The following is a 15,518-nucleotide window of genomic DNA, read 5'->3' as shown; positions in this document are numbered from 1 at the left end:
GCTCGTGGGCTGCACGTGTAAAAGAGGGGGTGCTCAGGGTGTGCAGTGCATGGGCACAGTTACTCTGGGGATGGCTGTATGTCCTATTACTTGATTTTAGAAGTTTTTTACCATTTTTTTCGATCCTTTTTCATCACACAAATGTGTAAGGAAAGTTCCCTATTCGTGAAACCTTTAATTTCAGTAGAGCAAAGGTCTTACACTTGCTCTATTTTTTAAGCAATAATCTGACTGTGTACTTGCAGGAAAGTTTTAGGTTTTTTGGTTTTTTATTTTTGTGTTGTTTTGTTGTTTGTTTTTTTTTAAAAGGAAAATGCATCATCAGGTGTAATCTCACTGGGTTGTGTTTAGTGCACTGTACACGTAGTGACTTCAAGATCACAGTCACTGTCGTGTTGGCCATGTCCTGTGAGCCCCGGGTTACTGCTGGCTGTTGGAGGGTGGGCTGCAGCGCGTGGGGGTTTTTGTTTGAGAACAATCCTGGCTCTAAAACTTAAAGTGTGTGCTTATGGGGGAAAGGATTTTAAACTTTGCCATAAACCAGTTCCATTCTGGGTGTGCTTTCTCATTGGTCGCAGCAACGTGGGGCTTCCTCCATTTTTTTTTTTTTTTTTTTCTTTTTTCCCCGACTTTGAAGTATAATTCTACTTAAATTGTGGTTAGTGGTTTTTTTATCTTACAACAAACACTATATGAAAACAAATACTTGTAGTGATGTCTGAGGGGTTTTAATGCTTTTCATCAGTTAGTATTTTCCAACAAAACCCTGTTGGCTCCTTTGGCTGCTCTGTGTGTGCTTCCTTTGCTCGCTCTCCATCCTGAACTCTTACCTCTGTAAAATGTACGTGTAGCTTATTCCCATACTGAAAAGGAAACGTGGGTATCAATATACCAATAAAGATAGGTGCACTTGTCATCTTAGGTATTTATATTAAACTAAATATATTAAATAATGGCACTTCTGAATCTTATCTACATCAGTGCTTAACTAAAAATGTTTCTAACAGAAATATTTATATTGGTACAAATATGAATGTAGGGCATGCAGACTTACAGTTTTTATAGGGGGAATATATTATACAGGAAGAAAAACATACTTTAAAAAGCTAGGAATATCAGCCTGAAGAGTAACCACACTCAGCCCTCTCTGTGTGTGCGGCAGGGTCAGCCCCCATCCCGTGTAATTAAAGACTGTCTTGTGTGGTTTACATTGTATTTTTTTCTACAGGGTACTTCACTGGGGGCACAAGCCGGGTGTTGTGTGTGAATGAGCAGCCACTCAATGTTCTTCTCCCTCTCATACAATGTGTCTCCCTGTGCCCGACACCCCCTCCACACCCGGGATGCAGAACTGTTTGAAGTCTGGCAAAGTCTGAGCTGCTTCAAACAGGGTCTGGCAAGGGAAGGTGTCAGGAGACCTCCAGCAGCACTGCTACAGAAGTGTTGTGATGCAGGACTAACGGATGGCAGGCTGTGCTGGTGCTGGGATGGTGCTCTCTGTGCTGAGATCCAAACTGCAGAATAATTACTTTCACAGTTACAGCGGATGCTGAAGGGATGCTCTGTGCATGTGTAACCATGGATTTTTGTGGGAAGGGGATGAGGAATGTGGGGATTCCCTGGCCCCAGGCACAGCTGTGCAGTCAGGCACAGATGTACATCATCTCCCCCCTTCCCCAGCACATATGTAATCTCGGTGTTAGTGGCAATCTGTGTTTTTACTCATTAAATACCTGTTGGGATAAAGATTATTTTCCATCACTCTAGATGCTGCTTAAAAGAGTACTTTGGAAAGTCGGTCTCTTCTTCCAAGGAACAGGTGATAGGACACGAGGCAACAGCCTCAAGTTGCACCAGGGGAGGTTTAGTTTGAATATTAGGAAAAATTTCTTCATGGAAAGGGTTGACAAGCTTTGGAGGAGGCTGCCCAGGGCAGTGGTGGAGTCACCATCCCTGGGGGTATTTAAAAGCCGGGCAGATGCGGTGATGAGGGAGATGGGTTTGTGGTGGATTTGGCAGTGCTGGGTTGATGGTTGGACTCGATCTGAAAGGTCCCTCCCAACCCAGAGAGTTCTGTGACTGGAGAGGCCGCGCAGCAGATGCTGATGCCTGTTGGCTGGGTGAGTGAGGGGCAGCGACGGGCTGGGTTTCGGTGCAGGAGTGAGTGCCCGTTCTGGTGCCCGTGCTGCTCCTGCTGGCTCGGGCACCCTCGGGAGCAGAGCTGCCACCTCTGAGGAAGGCACACTCGGTGTCACTCTGAGCCTTGCGCTGATGGAGTGATGCTGCTGCGGAAATGCGGCAAAAAAAGCGCCTTATTGGGTTTGTCCTTCTCTTTCTCAGTGACATCCTCATCATGGGTTATACCACAACCTCTTCCTCTTCCCTTCCCCACCCCCCACCAAACAAAATTTTTAGTTTGTGGGCTGTATTTGTTTGGGTTTGCATTTTTTCTGTTTGGTTTTTATGCTGAAATCTCAAGATCACTGGTTAGTAGAGAGGTTTTCTGGAGCACCAGGAGATTTGTGGGACTGGGACATTACAAGGGGAGGAAACAGAGACCCTGAGGAGAAGGGTATGGTATTGTGAGCTGAAAATCTGCATTCAGATTTGTTTTTTATAAATACCGGTGAAAACTATCTGCTTGGAAGAAACATACTGCATAAAACACTCTCTTGATGTTTTCCTTGCCTTATCTCCATACAGGAAATCCACAATTTGGTAGACCCGATTTTTCTCTGCTGATTAAAAACATACAAGAAATATCTTTTAGACTGTAAAAGCTAAAGGATATTTTCTCCTCTAAGCCTGATTCCTTAACACCCCTGTGCTCTCACTTCTCTCAGCTGCTGTGAAGTTTAATCTCTTGTCTGCAGCATTGTGTGGTTTTAGGTGGTGACTGATGCAGGACTTGATTTGCAGATATTTCAGAAGGATATGTATTTGTTTTTAAAAACACTTCAAATACTGACAAGGGAAATACTCCTTTTTTGGTTTTCCCCAAAACAAAAATTGAGATAAAATTTGAGTGGATAATCCTTAAAGGTGTATATATCCTCGTACCCACAAGCACCATGGGTGCTACTGTTGGGAAGTCAGAAGCACCGTGCGCCGGCCTGTTTGAGGAGCAAATAGGTGAAATGGGTGAAACTTCATTCTTGGCCTTTGGCTCAAACCAGGAGTTTCAGTCTTGCATCCTCTGTGTCGGCCCTGCTGGTCCCAGTGGGATGGTTCACAGAGCCCATGGAAGGGGACAGTGTGCCATCCCCCAGGGTCACGGTGACACACCGCGGAACGCTGCCAAACACACTTCCAGGCTGAACCAGCCAGTTTAGCCCGAGTATCACTATTGGGCCCAAACTGGAGTTTTACTGTATAAAGGAGTTTAAGAAAATGTTATTTGAAACTTTTTCTGCATTGAATAATTCTGTATTAGTCTTGAGAATCTGTCCCTCCTGGCAGAGGTCTAGGCGAATACTAAATACTGCAAAGATATTTACCATTCAGGCTTATTTTGGGAGGGAGATGAGGAAAGGCCTGATAAGTTATGTACTTCACCGCATGTAGTTAAAAATATTATTTGGAATATAAACTTCCTTGTCTGAAGACCAGCTTTATGCACAAAGTCCAAAAGCACAAAAAGCAGTTCTCCTCCTGGCCTCCATAAGTATACCTTCATGCTGCTGAGTCCTGGAAATTATGCAGGGCGTGCTTTTTAAATGTTGATTTTGACTTTTTGCCTGGGACCAAGTGTAAAGTCTTTCCAAGGAAATACTTAGAAGACTTGCAATGAAACCCAAAAGCTGCTGCCAAGCCCTAGTTTTTAGAAAGGGAGTAGGGGGCAATCCAGACTGTTCAAAACTTCCAGTTGTTTGTAATTAAACCCACTTCTTCTGTGCACAGTAAACATATACTTAGAAAAATATCGTTTTACATAATACTTATGCGGTTTACTGCTGCTCTTCAGCTGCTAAAAATCAAGCAGTAGGTCTGCTATTTTCGTCTGGAAAGGTTACTGGAAGCTGGGCAGGCGGGACTGGTGCAGCTGTGCCACCGCGGTGGTGGCACCCATCCAGCGGTGACACGCGAGGCAAGCCAGGGAATCCTTTTCTCATCGTGAACCATCTTTCCCACCTCTAACGAGCTGAAGTTTGTTTTGGATTGACAGGGATGGGAGTGAAGAGGAGATAAAAATACCCCGTCCGCACATCCCTCCGCGCCAGCAGCACCGCTCGTGGCTGGAGTGGAAGCCGTGGGACTGTGAGAACTTCTCATCCTGCTGCTGGCAGGAGCTGGGACCACTAAATCCTGCCAGCTCTCCCCACCCTGAGGCTGGTTTGCCACAGTTCATGCACCATCAAGTCTGCTGCCGTCGATCCTCTGGGGGACAGGACGTGTGGGATGGAAGCACCGGCAGCTCCTCTTCCCAGCCGGAGGTCGGTCAGAGAGCCCAGGCCAAGGCTGGAGTGAGGGTCTGTGCCCCCTTGTGCAGAGAAGGGGTGGCACCAGGCTGGAGGTTGGGACCAATTCATGGTGCCTCTGCTTGTGTCCTGGAGAAGGGAGTCCAGAGCAGTCCATCCCCTGTCTTCTATCAGTGCTGCAGTCACCTCCAGTTTTGTTATTGTTGCTTAATGCCAGAGATCAGATTTGTTTGTGGATATACACTTTTCTTATGTCACAAAAGTGCCATCACAGCTTTCAGGTGAAGACACCTTGGTTTTGCCAAGCAAAGTGCCAGAAAGATCTCTGAATTTCAGTTAATGAAGTTGTTCATAAACCCAGATCTGCTTCCTTTGTTCTTCATACCCTGTTGGCTGACGCACGCGGGAGCTCACACCGGGGCCAAAGGCTGCTCCCACTGGTGAGGAACATCAACGTCCAGAGAGCCTGTCCTGACTTACCCCTCTTGCAGGTGGCAGCGCTGGCTGGGCAGGGGACAGCCAGTAGGTAAATTCTGTATTTACCCTTGGCAAGAGAGGGATTTTTTTCTGGGATGGTGTGAAGAAATGGTCAGTTGTTCCTCTGAGGTTGCAGGAGCCTTTGGGTGCTGTGGAAAAGTAGACACAAGGCATGGAAAGAGCAGAGAAGAGCAGCGAGGGGGTATTATCTAATAAATGACATAAGAAAAACCATGAAACCTTGCAGAGCAGATTTATTAGGATTTGAGATGAAAATCCCTGTTGCTTGCTGAGATTATCCCCCAGCATATGGCAGGGAATGTAACAGAGAAGTAGAATTAGCTCGTAATGATCTAGACACTTCTTGAAAGCAGATGTTTGCAGTCCTGTGTAGCTGTGTGCCATTTAAATCGGCTGAAATCTGGATTATTCAACAGGCTCAGTGTGGTATTCAAATGCTTGGTATCTTCATTTCCCACCGATCTCACCCTCTTTCTTAGGAAAGAGTGATTTCCTGTGAAGCTGGAGTTGAGGATTCGGGGACTGGCGATGGACGCGGTGCCGGTGGACAGCCCCAGCCAGGAGCCAGAGGCGGTGGGAGCTGGGAGCTCCTCGGGCACCCAGCACCTCTCCGTCACACCACGGCACATCTCTGCAGTATTCTCTGCAGTTTCTCTAGAGGATGACTTATTGACAGATTTCTGTGGCTGACGATGCTGCAGTTGAGAAGGAATTTGCTGGTGGGTTTAGGTGGGAACGGCCTGGCTTCTGGGGCAGAGGTGTATCGTTAGTGATGCCTCGTTTCCTGGCCGATACAGACGTGTATGTGACAGCGTAGTCTCAGGTGTTGCTTTGGCTGTGGAGGAATGACGGAGACTTGAGCAAGCCACATAGGAACAGAGGGCTTTATCATTTGCTTATCCAACTTTAATAGCAATCTGTCACTCGGATTTTGACACGTGCAACATGAGAAAATTCAACACTGATCCAACAGGAACAGTTTCTGACAGTTTTTCCAAGTCTTTGTTAAAGGCCATTTAGTTGGTCCTTATCAAAACCTTTCAGCATCACCATCTTGAGAAGATGGAGACTCCCTTTTTGCCAGGAGTCCCATGGAAAAAACAAGGGGTGATGGGTACAAGTTACTCCTGAGGAGATTCTGATTGGACACAAGAGGAAAATTTTTCATGCTGAGAACAACCAGCCATTGGAATAATCTCACTGATGCGTGGTGTGGCCCCCTTGGGTACCTGTTTCCCATCATGAACGCCCTGACGCACCCTGACTTCGACCTGTTGTTCATAAATCCCAACTTCCATTTATTTACCTCAATTGCATTATTGGAAAGCACACTCCTAGAGCTGGAGGTCTTCATTGTTCACAGGGGAAAAAGTTTATGTTAATTGTCAATTCAGTTCATCTTTTTTCTACCCTTTCCTTCATGTTAAACTTCCTTTCAGACTTAATGTTTTATAGTAAAAACAAGACCTTAACCTCAACCTTTCTTTGTAAGTCAGATTTTTTTGACCTGGCGTCATCTTTGTTACAAAGCTTCACACTCTGCAGTACAATAATATTTTTCTTGTGGTGCAATGAGCAGCACTGCAGACGCCGTTCCAGATGGGGTCATTTTTTCTCTAAATTAGCAACTGTCTTAATAGATATTTTCTGTGGCTTCCAAACTATGTGGTATTGCTTGAACGAAAATGTAATTCCACTGAGAGATTTCAAGCCCAACTTTTTCTGGGCTTCCAGAAACAATTTTCTAAACATTCATTTGCACAGTCAAAGCAAGTTTGCTAGGTTTGCGGTTGCGTTTTGAAGCTGCATCTTTAGAATCAGATTGAAAATATGAGTATTCTCTGGTATATTTTCCTCACAAAATAGAATTTTCATGCAGGTTTATATATTAGTGTAGGGGTTAAACTATGGCAAATGTGTCTTGAAATATTTCTTTGCTTTGAGAGCGCGAAGCCCAGCTCTGTGCTGCAGTCCTGCTGCACTCCTAAGGCTTCACCTCAGACCCGTTAATTTTCTGTCATTTTAAAGTAATCGTTTGAGAATGCAGTTTTAATTTGGACACCTTGTTTCCAAGTCCAACAGAGTCATTTATTCACTCAAAACTTCCTTGGGGGGTGAAGAGGATGTGTTTATACCCACCAGCCAGGCTGTGATGAGCAGGCGAGCTCCTTTGTGGGGCTGCTTTAGGGAGATGCGAGTGGGCTCTCGGGGGTTCTCCTTCGTCACAGCCAAACGTGGGAAATGCAGTAAATCAAGAGCCTGTGTCTTGGTCGTTAGGATTTGTCCACGTTGCATTACTAGATGAGATTTCTATTTACTTTTTAGATTTATCCTCCACCTGCATCCCACTTGTGCCTAAAGAAAATCCTGCTCCTGTCACTTGGGAAGCAGCACTTTTCCAGCGCTTCCTGAAATTCCCTCCAGAAAGAGCTTATGTCACATTTTATGTCACTTCTGAGCCAGACGCTCATGGAAAACAAAGTGTCTCAGCACCGTGAGCCCTGGGAGAGCCCCTCGCAGGCAGGGGTGACCAGCAGAGAGCACAGTGTCGGGGAGGGCTTTTCCTTGGGTGAACTCCAGTGACAGCCAACACTTTGGTTTTAATTAGTAAGGAGAGCCAAATGCTGGCTGGCCCCGTTTCCAAGCTGGACCTTCCCATTTCTCAAGTGGGAGTGGTGTTCTTGGGCCTCAAAAACCTCCAGTACATTTTCTCCTCCTGTCCTTTGATTGCAGCTTTGTTTGTTGCTTTAGTGGCTTGTGGCTCTAATGACAGCAGCCCTTGTGTCAACCAGCACAGAGCTCCTGGCTCTGCCTCTGCTTCCTAGACGTGGTCTGATGGAGGTTCTGGTCATCTTGTATGTTATATAGAGGAATAACTCTCAGTACAGAAGTTAATTAAGTGGATTTTTGTATTTCTCCAGCTGTCCCCTGTGTGTATCTGAGGGCCAGACAGATGAATGATGACAAGGCTATGCAGGTCTTTGTCAGGTATTTCTTTCAATAGTTTGCCTGCAAATAGCAGATGCATAGGATGAAACAGACAGCTCCTACGTGCTCAATGAATGTTTTAAAAGTTACTTCTGGACATATTTTAAGGTAACTTTTCAATGGAAAATAACTGACTAAACCTACCATGGTATAAAGCTCACATTTACATTTCTTTCTATAGCTCAGAGGATCTCATCTTAAAGGGGTTTTAATAGGCGCCAAATGTTCTCAATATCTGTCAAGGTCAATTATAGATGAGATTTAATTTTTTTTTTTTTTTTTTTTGCATGGAGCAGGAAATGTGAAGCATCTCACTGGAATTGTTCCTAGAAGGATTTAACTTAGCAGATGTATGAGGTTTTCTTATGTCCTGGTAAAATGCTAAGTCTGAGGCTCAGCAAATTACTGTGCTGGCTGTTAACAGGAGACTCCAGCCATGCTGGTTCGGCAGGACCAATCCCCCAGGATCTGAGATGGAAAGATCTCCAGCCCTGCCAAACGGAGACCCCTTGGTCAGGGACTGACCCCCGGGAGCAGCTCGGCTCTCGCTCTGCCCTGACTCAGGCTGCCTGGAGCCTTCGTGGGGCTTCAAAAGGCAAAACCCAAGGGACAAACGTGCTGCTCTGGTTTCCAGCTCTAAACACAGAGATCCATATCATGCTACAACTAGAAGAACTGTTAAAATTGGACATACACTGTTTGTTATTACTTATTTTTAAAGCTTAGCTCTTAACTAATCACAGAACGAAGAAGAAAGGATTCATTCATTTACAGATAAAGTACTGAGTTACTTTGTGCTTTATTCTTTGTTTTCTTACCTTTTCTTGACAAACACGGATTTTAGGGCATCTTTTTTTGGTTGCATTTTGGTTTTGTCCCTGTCCTTTTACACTAGCAGATTATTTTTGACATGTAAGCAGTAGTCCTTACACTAATTTATTTTTGGAGGACTAATGCTGTAGTTGTCTCTAACCTTTGACAAACCAGTCCATGTGCTTTAGATGTCTTGTCAAACTCACCTGTTCTGTGGTATTTCTGCTTTCCCAAAATTAAGGTCAGGCATTTTCTGAAACACTGGCAAGGATGTTTTTTAAGTATTAAATTCTTCAGGACGCAGACAACTGTTGTATAAAATGATAGGGAAATACAGCGCTGCAGGAATATCTTAAAAAGTTGTGGAAGTTCTTTTCAGTCTTCACTGTTTCCCTTTGCTCTTTCTCTGGTAAGGAGTCAGTTTTCATCAGAAGTTCAAATGTGAAATTGACAGTTTTCTCCCCCCCAATACTTTTTTTTTTTTTTTGAGACAACCATGTAATTAACAAACTACTACAATGAAAAATATTGAGCATACTGCTCAAAGTTGAGAAAGAGAACAAACTACAGAAGTCCTGCGATTTTATTTTTTTTTTAAAAAGGATGTTATCAAATGCTACGTTGCATTGGCAGAACCTTTGAACAGAGAGTTTTCCCAGGCTGACAAACTGTAACTTCGGTCAAAAGATTGTTTTTCCTCCAGCCTGTTTCATATCAGAGCAGAAAAGAAATGGGGGACCAGTTACATGAATTCAGAAAAAGTGGAAACATTGCCACAACTCATGGAGAACGTCTGCTGGAGACGTCCAGGTGTCTGATGGAGGTAGATGTGAGCTTGGGGTGGAATCTGAAGAAAACGGTCACTGATAGGGTTGATCTTGGATCTGGCAGTGTAATCAGTGTGGCCATAAACTCATGGATCTCTCTTAAGAGAAATGGGTGTTTGCATCTTCCCCCCCAAATTTTTTGTTGGTTTTTTTGAATTCCATGAAGAGAGATATTTTCTCACACCTTCTCATTTCACCCAGAGCAAATCAATTATATTGAAAAAAATAGTTCTGAATTAAACTGTTTTCTTGTCCTCCTTCCACTTTATCACTTTGTGCAAATATTTGAAAGGACAACTAGGTACTAACCTTGGATGTTAAACGTTAGTCCTGACATCTGCTCCTTGTTTCCCAAAACAGAAGGGCCACGGTGTAACAGCAATAGTGTACGTAAGCGTCAACATGGGTCGCTGATATTTTAACAGACAATATTAATTCATAACAAAACTTAAGTAGAGTTTTTTGGGTGAGTTAAATTTATTGCAGCAGCGCCCTCAAGTGCTGCGACACTTCACAGGTCCGGTGGTGTCTCCCACAGGACACTGGGGGTTTGCTGGGGCTCGATTCTTTAGCGTGTTCAGAGCATATACGTTATTTTGGTGTAATTTTGAGTTCTCACACAAACCTCTGAGACTGTTTAAATTAATAATAGCATGAAGGGAAGTGTGGTGGCTCTGGAGTTTCTGTTTGAATTGCTGTGTGGTACAGAAGGTGCTGTCAGGACCAGGTTGGCTGGGAGTGATGGTAGGAGGAGCTTTCAGGTCAGTGATGGGCCAGGTCCTGCAGGATGCCAGTTTGTAGTTGGGGTGCTCAGTGCCCACAGAGCCCAGTGCAGAGCTTTGTACACTGTTCTGCAGCTGCCATGGCCCTTCCTTAGTTTAGGCTGTGGAGATAATGAAGTAGGATCTTCTCTGGTGTGACTCATTACCTTAATGAAGAGTTTGTCTGGGTTTAGATGTGGTGTTCACTTTGTACTGGGATAACCGTGTCTGGTAGCTGTGGACCATACACTATTTATAGCAGTATAAGCTGTATGGACACAACTGTGGCAGTGTAAAGCAGCTGTGGGCTGCTGGAGGTGTTACACCACCTCGACGTACCAGCATCGTTCCAGCTGTGCAAGGAGCCCCCAGCCCCTGGGCTCGCTGGACTTTGGTTTTTCCAGCAGAATTCCTGCTCTCCTGGAGGGAGCCCAGGCTGTGAGCCCTGCTTTTCAGCTTCTGAGCAATAAAGCCACAGTCGCTTCCAAAATTGCAGCATCTATTTTAGCCACCTGACAAAGCTGGCTGTGGGATTTCCTCTGTTCTCCATAATTCTCTTCTGTTCAGCTCTCCACCGCTTGTCTCCCGGCACGTATGATCAAAGCAGGTCAAGTGATCTTTGTTCAAAAGCAGAATCTCTGAGGGGCACCAGTGTGTGTGAAGAAGCGAATTTAGCCTGAGAGAATGATTCCATGGGGGTAATGCAATCACAGGACCTAATAATTACCTGGATCCACAAAGTGAACTTTGAGGCATTGCTAAGAGCAGAAGGCATCACTTACAACACTTCTCTTGTGAAAATAATGCCCTTTACAAAATGGCCAATTTTGTAAAGATACTTCAAAGTCTCTATTTTATGTTCCTGGCATACACTATTCAAATGTGTATTTTGTAGTATCCCTTTGTGTGGGTTTCTCCGGATCCAGAGGGAATAGCAATTGCAATAGATAGTGATCTGTGGAATGAAGAATTGCAACATGTGGGCTGTACCCAGTCCTAATGTTTGAGTCTTGAATGAGTATTTCTAGAATAAAACAGGAAGAAAATAAGAGGTCAGAGAGAAGAGAATTTAGAAATTATTCAACTGTTTGACTTATGAGAAAAATAAAATAGTGACACATCTTTAAAAAAAACAAACATAAAGGCCAGTGGCCATATGGAGATCCGGTAGCCCAGGATCCTTGGGCTTTTTTTAGCCACTTAAACAAGGAAGTTTCAAAGCCTTTGGCCCAGGTGCTCCTCGATGCCACACGTGGAGTTTCACACAACTCCTTCCTTAGGTGACCTTGGGCTGGTTTTGGTTTGCAGGGTGCAAAACTGACTGCTTTTCTTTCACTGGGAGTTTTGCTGCTCTGGAGCCCCTCTTACAGCTGCCTCGGTGCTCCCTGGTACGGGCTGGGGAAGATGTGTGGGCACAGTGGGAGATGCTGGACTTGCAGCCTTGGTCTGAAGGCGAAATGCCCGGCCACGTCTCAGCAGGGGACACCGGACTGTGACATCGGGAGGCAGCAATAGCAAACCTATAGGGGCACTCCCTGCTCAGGAGCTTTGGCAGAAATGTGAAAGTGCTTTGGGGCAGAAATGGTCTCCAAGAACATCTCCCAGCCTGGATGCATGTTACAAAGACCTGGAATGTATTTTTACACGAGATACGTGTGCTCCCGTTTCTCCCCTCCATGCTTCTGCCAGGCTGGAGCTGGGTATTTGCAAGACACTGAGTGATGAGATCTCTATAACTCTACTCTTCATGACAGTGAGCCCAAGCCAGGCACTCCTGGCACCAGGAGTGGCCAGGAGACCCGTGTTGAAGCCCAGGCCGTTCTGCTGCAGAGGATACCAGCCACCATCCCACGATGGCAGGGACAACTCACCTGGTCTCTGTTCTCTTTGTGCCTGCTCTACCATCGCCCCCCAAAAAGCAGGGAGGAAAAAGGAAGGAAAAAAAAAAAAGAAAGGGGGAGGGAGGAAAAAGAAGAAATGGCATTTCCACTGAATGAATCCTGGGCAAACCTCCAAGGGGAGCGTGACCAGGGAGTTTGGTTTTGCTAACAGAAGAGGGGGCCAAAGCTGCAAGGACTGAGGGTGGGTTTCGGGTTAAGGAAGGAAGAGGGTGAAAATGGGAAGGAGCCAGAGAAGGAAAGGAGCAGGGGAAGGGACTGAGGAGGTTTGTGTGGTGGGGAAGCCTCTGAAATCGGAGCCTTCCTCGGGGCACAGCCTGGGGAGGGGGCAGGCGGCTGCAGCACGGGGGTACGGACCTCCTGGTTCAGGGAGCTCCTCCGCAAAAGAAACCTGGGGGAACACATTCAGGAGAAAGATGTCAGTGCTGGAAAAGCTTGCTGTGTTTTGGAGCTGCCCAGCTGGGTCCTGTTGGCTCTGGGGGTGCCCAGGACAAGCCCATCCTGAGGAGCATTCCGGGTACCAGCCAGGGCACCTCTCCAGCTCCAGGGCATGTCCACCATTGTCCTCCAGCCACGGTTTTACATCTGCAATGGGTTATTATTTGCAACTCAGTTGGAAAAAAATAAGTTTCTCAAGCTATTCTTTGCCTTAATAATAATAATAATAACATCGTCAATTTCTGTAACGTTACTGCACAAGAATTGATTCATAGTTTGGGTGAGGTTGTACCTTTTTTGTCTCTGTTTTGGTTCTGCTTTTGAAGCCCAGGGGCACAGCACTTCCACAGCAAACTCAGACCTTTGCAGAGATTTCCTCTCTCTGCCTGGTTAGAAAGTACTCCCGGCCCTTGGGCCGAACTCGCTCTTGCTCAGAGAAATACCTTGCACAGCAACCACAACAGGACGGGTTCCTCCCGGCAGGTTTGTCCAGGGACACTTACATCTGCCCTGTCTTCTGAATGTGTGCTGGATGCCACTCTGCAGCAGCTCGGCCATGGCTGAAAGAAAGGACAATCTGGATTTCTTGCAAAGATGGAGACAGTTACTGCACTGATAGCAATGTGGCAGCAAAGTTTTCATGTCTCTGCTTAGAGCATCTCCTCCCAGGAAGGCGTCTGCAGAACCACTGCTGCATTCTCCGATTAATGACTTTCAGGATCATGGTTTTCAGTGATTTTGTTTCTAGTTGTTCCGCAAGCAGCCTGAAAATGGCACTTGATTGTTAATGTCAGATCATGGGAGGTGGTTAGTGTGAGCCCCTGCCTGTAGCAGGCAGCTACATGCTAGTGCAAATTGATAGAAGTCAGTGTATTACAATTAAAAAAAGTTAAACTCATATAATGAGCACAGCTCCAAGAAAAGCCTGACCAGCTCGCTGCACGTCTGTTTTGGTGATACACGAAATTTTGGAAAGGCACCACTGCACATAGATGGTTTTTGATCCTGTATAAACAAAGCGATGAGTGTAAACGTGGAAGAGCTATGGAGGGAAAAATACAGCCCAAAAACTCTTGTGCAGACAGGACACGAGGGGATGTGATTTCCCACTGAGATGCCAAAATCAAGAATAGTATCAGAAAAGCAAATGAAACGGGGCTATTGGGAGGAATAGATGTAGGTAATGGTGTTGCCAACTGTTACCGGTTTTTCTCTGGGTCCCAACGTGGTTATTACTTTTTTCCTCAGAGCTACAGTCTGTGGAGCACAGGCACTGAACTTCTGCTCTCAATCCAAACAAACCCCGTTTTCTCACTCTTAAGAGTACTGAGAAACGTTTCAAGTGTGCCCAAAAGAGCCATAACTGGAGGGTGTATTTTCCTTCAAAGTCTCATAACTTTGGGAGGGTTTGACCTGTTATTTTTAAGTGGCTGGAATTTGCACATTTGTGATAAATTGCACTAAAATAGTGTTGTTTGCTGCTGCTGGTGTTTTTTGTTGCCACCACTCAGTGATGTCTGAGTTGTCATCCTGCCTCTGAACTGGGATTCTTTCTTTCAGCAGCAGGAGTAAAGCGAGGAAACCTGTGCTTCCAAGAGAGGAAATTTTAAGATGTGGAGCGTGTGGGTATGCGGGAGGTGGCATTAATGTGGCACCTGGGTTCCCTGGGCGGGAAGGGGAGGCTTCTACCGCGCTGGGCACTGGCCTCAGCCGGGGACTTCGCTTCGGTCCCACTGCTCTGCTGCACGTGGGGTTTGTGAGTCCTGCACGGGCACTAACAGGAATGTCTAACATCAGGCTCGGGAGGCTGTAACAGTGAAGTAACAGTGAAGGAATGAATCCCACATCTCCTGCGTGAACAATTATTGCAGATAACACTGTGTATTGATGTCTTTGCCAGTTGTGGTGCCATTTGTAGACCAACTCCAAGAGCTGGCCCCAGCGTTGCCGGCCCAAGCCCCAAACCCACAGCTGGAGTTGCCTGGGGGCAGACCGGGAGCCGTTTCCAGTGTCATCTCTAAAGCCATGTCTAGAGCTCTTTCCAGCGCCCACCTCGGAGTGTGACTCTGAAGTCATTTCCAGAGCTGCCTTCAGACTTGCCTGTGGGTGCGGGTCTGCAGCTGCCCCCCCCTCTCCTCCGGGGTGAATTAAGGCATTGATCCGTATGGAGCCAAGCTGGAGCTCTGTCCCCCCATGCTGTGTGCCAGGCGAGAGCCTGCCCCGCTGCCTCCCCAGTTGTATGCTTCCCAGCCTGCCAAGAAGGGCATGGGGCACCCTGCATGGATTACTGCCTTTTTTTTCCCTTTTCTTGTTTTCCCCGTCCCTTCCCCTGACCTGCCCTGGCAGCAGCGGCGGTGTCAATGTGTGCTTTGTGGGAGCGGGGCTGGCTGAGCCCTCTCTGCGGGATGAGCTCAGGTAGAAGGAACGCAGAGAGCTCCCTTCATCAGGCAGGGCCCCGCGGCGGCTGCGGGGCACGTCCGGCCAGTTATAAATGGATCAGGGGTTGCTATTTTTAGCCGAGAGAGGATTGTAAATATAAAAGGGTATAAAGTGCAAAACTTAGCAACAGTGGCGTTTGTTTGCTTTTTCTTTTTTTCTCTTTTTCTTTCCCCCCTCCCCGTTGGCAGGAATGTGTTTGGAGAGGAATGAAGGAGATTTGCTGGGTGATCGCCTTTGGACTTTGCTCTGCGTGCAACTTTTTTATGTGTGTATATGTATGTATATATATCAAATCGTGTCTCTCCATGCAAAGGAGGGGCAGGAGGAGGGGCGCCCAGGCGTTCCTAATGCTGTGTAAAGTGATCCAGAAGCGCAGCCTGCGATGGGGAGCGGGGTCCCAGTGGGGGGGAGCCGGCTGTGTGTGCGGGGGGAGCGGGG

Source organism: Calidris pugnax, unplaced genomic scaffold (assembly GCF_001431845.1).
Source record: "Calidris pugnax isolate Ruff unplaced genomic scaffold, ASM143184v1 scaffold50, whole genome shotgun sequence".
Lineage (NCBI taxonomy): Eukaryota > Metazoa > Chordata > Aves > Charadriiformes > Scolopacidae > Calidris > Calidris pugnax.
Note: the sequence above shows the minus strand (reverse complement) of the source record.